The following is a 5,204-nucleotide window of genomic DNA, read 5'->3' as shown; positions in this document are numbered from 1 at the left end:
GGAGAAGCTGATTTACCAGTAGAAATGTTGAATAGAACTTCTTTATCAATATCCGTATTACTATCAAATGGATTGATGAGAGTTTTTATCGCTGTAATAATGCTGTGCAGATTCTTTTGATCCTTCTTTACCTACTTTATTGTAATGAATATAATATATCATCTTTCTGCGTTAAGCCAACATCTTTAACGGAGAGAGCACCTTTGCCGTGCAGATATGGATTCTGCGGCAAGATTATTCGACAATTGATTACAGGCATCAGCGTTAATGGTCTTTTCCAACAACAAATCAACTGGCGATCTAGCGAAATTTGCCTTCATGCGTCTTACTACAGAGGCACCTCGACGAAACTCAGTGACCAAAAGTAAATCTTCTTGTTTTAATCTGACTAGTTAGATAGTTGCAAAAAAGGTTGAAAATACTTTCAAAAAGTCATCTATTCCGATAGTTTCACACACCAGAGTTGTACAAATGCTCACCACATACCATAAGAAACTTCTGACACTTAAACAAATGTTTTTATGGATCCCAATAGGTTTGAGCTCTAAAAGAGACGACTTTGTCTCTTCTGCCGGAAAATTATTTGACATCGCTGCTTGTAAATGCATTTATTTTTCTTCTTGCACTTGTTCAAAGGAAAGTTCCTATCAATGAAAAACCATTTCTCTTGGACCGGAGAACCAGAAGAATCGGTCGCATTGGAAGTGTTGATCTACCTGAAACAAAAACGATTACAAAGAAAAATTAACGAAAGAAAAGCTTTCAAAACGTCATTCAACATCACCACTTACCAGAAAAGTATCAGCTAGAACACGTGACCATTCTTCCAAAAACGATGCTGATGATGAATTTTCTCTTCCATTCTCTAAAACCAAACCAAACACACTAGTATTAGAACACACTGCTTTAGCTGCCCAAAGATTTGAAGTAAGTGATAGAGCAGCGGCCTTGATTGTTTCATCTGCTTTTCTGGATGCCAAAAAAGCAGGTTTGATAACAGAGGATCAAGCTAGCTTTGTCACTGACAAATGCAAGATTATTATTATTATTATTATTATTTATTTAAGTCTATGAACATTAATTCTTACAGACTAGTCGAGAAATTAGGATGCAAATTAGAACTCTAAAAAAAACTTAATTACAATTACATAGATAGATAACTTAAATTAAAAAACAGAATTGAGGGTATTAATGAAAGATACCCTAGAGTGCGAAAAATCAAGAAAAATTTTTTCGGAAATCGAGTTAAACTCACGCATAGCACGCTTGAGAGGAGCATATTCAGCAAAATTAGAACTTTCTTTTTTGTAATAAAGTGGGGAAATAGGCCTGAGACAACGCTGAGGAGTATTGAAGTTAGTTTTCCCTAATAAATAGGGACAGTCAATATTCCCATTAATTACATTGAAAACAAATGAAAGGCAGAGAATAGACCGTCGATTATCTAGTAATTTAAGATGGAAAAGCAATAAACGAGATGTATACGATGGTATGGGGTCGACAAACTTTAGGGAGCGGAGAGCAAATTTAAGAAAAATCTTTTGAACACGCTCGATCCTATTAATTGACGATATGCAATGTGGTCTCCAAATGAACACTGCGTACTCCAAAATGGACCGAACAAAGCATGTATACAGTAATTTTAACGTGTAGGGGTCGGAAAAATTTAAAGCATTTTGACGGACAAAGCCGAGCACAGAGAATGATTTAGAAGTAATAAAGTTGATGTGATTACTGAAAGAAAATCTGTTGTCAAAGATTACCCAAAGATCTTTGATTTCAGTAACACATTTTAGCACGCAATTAGAAATATTGTAACTTGTAGATAAGATGTTACGTCCCCTACCATAAGAGATCTGAGAGCATTTATCTAGATTCAGAAAAGAAAAAGCATCAATATCACATTGACGTTTGAATACATCTTGAGAGTTTTTGGTTATTGCAAAAATTTTTAAGTCATCTGTATATAATAGAAAGTTAGCGAAGGAGAAGCAAAAGGAAATGTCATTGATAAACAGCACAAAGAGAAGTGGACCCAAGACGCTTCCTTGTGGCACACTGTGCAGATATGATTCAATCCACTGCAAGAAGACGGAATGAAATCCTAAAAAAGATAGTTTTTTAATTAGAATATTGTGTGAAACTTTATCAAAGGCCTTAGAGAAATCTGTGTAGACACAATCTACCTGAAATCCAGCGGAGAATGCAGACATACAATAATCGCTAAAAACCTCTAAGTTTGAAACAGAGGAGCGCCCAGAGACAAACCCATACTGATTGACATTAATTATTGATTTTACTGCAAAAAATAATTTATTTTTAACAGAACACTCAAATATTTTCGAAGCTATAGAAAGTTTAGGGATAGGCCTGTGATTGGAGACTACATCTTTTCTACCACCTTTAAGTATAGGGGTAATGCGTGTCAATTTCCAGTCAGAAATAAAATTCCCAGAGGAGAGAGACTTATTGAAGATGAGCATGAGAGGATATACCAAGGCAGTACAATTTTTTATAAGTACAGGTGGAAGCCCATCCAAGTCCAATTTGGAGGAAGACTTAATATCACAAATAGCTTTGGCAATATCATCCTGTGAAAGACGCAATGTGCCAAAATTTATGGAATGGAAATTATTAGCTGCAAGAGTGGGACTATTACCAGGATCATCGTGGGTATAATTCGATTTGAAAAATTCAGCAAACAAGTTGGAGATTTCGCCAGGGGTGCATGCTGACTTATCACCCCACCGTAATGCAGAGGGAATAGCCGAACAAGCTTTTCTAGATTTTACAAAGTTCCAAAAGAAATTGGGGTTCGACTTAATTGTACACTCCGTACTATTTTGTGTAGTGCTGATATTGAACAAAGGAAACATGAGATTTAGTTGAAGAGAATTTTCTATAGTATTTGTAGGAGCCCAATAATAAATTAATGTCCAGTTAACAAAATGATTTTTATTTAATTTTAAGTTTACATTGATTTTCACTTTAACTTAACACGCCTAATGCTTTACTAACAATGTCTTCAGTAGCGGTGTTAGGGTAGGGCGCGGTTGGGCGACTGTCCAGGGCGCCTGTCAAAAGGGGCGCCGCAGACGCCCCCCAGCTCATACTCATAGTTCGAGGTCTACTTAGTCGTAAATTCCCTAAATTAAGCGGATTTTTTTATGTTAGCAACACTTGAATGGAACGCACAATCGGAGTTAATTTTACGGGGAATCCCCAATCATAGAAAAACACATTGTCTATTTCCTTTTAACTTTTTGGTTAAAAAGAGCTAGCGTTATTTACACACACAAAACAATTATTTTAAAACAAACAGACGCGAAGTTGTAACTAGACGATCCATGTTTCATTGCGATGCTATGTGCGTCGCTATCCGTTTCTACTATCGAGTGACATTAGTTTTATCTAAAAAGTTGTATGGTGTAAAAGAATATACTTATTTGTTTTTTGTCGGATTATTTAATTAAGTAAGTACTTTTATCTATCTATAATTATTATAATAAAGAGGTAACATTTGTTTTTTTAAATGTTTGGCGTAGGGTGGCGGAGAAATAAGTGGCTTCTAAAAACTGAAATATTGGTTATACATATTATTATAATTGCACTACCTATAATTTTTTGTAGAAAATATTAATAAAATTATTTTATTTTACATTTTCAAACTGAAATATCTCAGAAAGTATATCATTTATGACATTTTATCAAGAAATATTTGTTGTTTGTAATTATGTATATTATTTGTCGATTGGCGTACGATTTACGTACACCTATGTGTACACCAAAATACGACATTTTTGGTACTTAAAATTTTAGCCTATGCCAAGCTCCATACAAAAAAGTTCGAAGTCTTTTGAAAAAAAAAACGAAGAATGACTCAACTATTTTCGCATAAAAAACCTAATATACGATTTAAATCTGTTTAAAGTTGTTTATTTGTAAATTTTATTTTATTTATCTATTTTTAGAAATTATTGGACCAAAAGGTTTAATTTGTTGCAGATTTTATTGATTAACAAAAATTTATTAGTACAAAATGTCTGAAAACGTTGAGAAAAAAAGAAACCATCTGGGTCAGAATATAGAAAACGGAAAGCAGAAAAAGAGCAGGAATTTCAGAGAGCAAAAAATTTCATGAATATAGATAAATATATCACAACAAAAAATGAAGACCTGAATATGCCATTTACATCTGGAATACAAATTAATGTATCGGTAGCGGAGCCTCTATCTGAAAAGTCAAATCAGATAACTAAAAATTGTGTTGAAGAGATTGTGGACAAAGTTTCCCAAAGTGAGATGATAAGCTGTGATGCAATTACAACCAATACAAATTATAGATGATGTTAGTACTGTTGTCGCCAATATATCGGATCCTGCCACTTGGCCAGTCACTCGAAATGGCAAAATCGTTGATCATATAATTACTAGTGGCCGTTTTTTAATTTAGTCCGTTTCTAAGGATCGAGTTTATTGTTTTTGTTGTAGACTATTTCATAGTAACTCAACGTCGAACTTAGTATCTGAAGGGTACAACAACTTGAAACACTTGCCTGAAATGTTAAAAATTCATGAAAATAGCACTTTTCATAAGAAGTTTTACCTTGATGCTGAACTACGATTAGAAATAGGAAAAACAAAAGTCTGCCAAGAGCAACACTTGATAAGAAAGGAAACTACAAGATGGAATAATGTTTTGTCTAGATTGATGCATATCACACTTTATTTAGCCGAAAACAATATGGCGTTCAGAGGTTCTCCGACAAACTATATACGCCAAATAATGGAAAATTCTTAGGCTTAGTACAAATACTAGCCAAATTTAATCTAGTCATGCAGGAGCACTTGCGATTAGCTATGAAGGGTGATATTTCAGACCACTACTGTGGAAAAGATATTCAAAATGAATGATGGGTGAAAAAGTAAAGTTAGAAACCATATTACACACAAAGAAATCAAAATGTTATTATATTATAGCTGACTGTACTCCTGACATTAGTCGTGTGGAACAACTTTCGCTGACATTACGATTTGTTGATTTATCAGACGATAATGAAAAAATATCAGTAAAAGAGCATTTCTTGGAATTTATACCTGTCAATGAGTCAACTGGTGAAAGACTGACTGAAGATATTATTAATGTTTTAAATAAATACGGACTAGAATTGAACGATTGCAGGGGTCAGGGTTATGACAATGAG

The sequence above is a fragment of the Bactrocera latifrons genome, unplaced genomic scaffold (assembly GCF_001853355.1).
Source record: "Bactrocera latifrons isolate USDA-ARS-PBARC rearing strain unplaced genomic scaffold, ASM185335v1 scaffold_1126, whole genome shotgun sequence".
Taxonomy (NCBI): domain Eukaryota; kingdom Metazoa; phylum Arthropoda; class Insecta; order Diptera; family Tephritidae; genus Bactrocera; species Bactrocera latifrons.
This window is presented reverse-complemented; position numbering follows the sequence as displayed.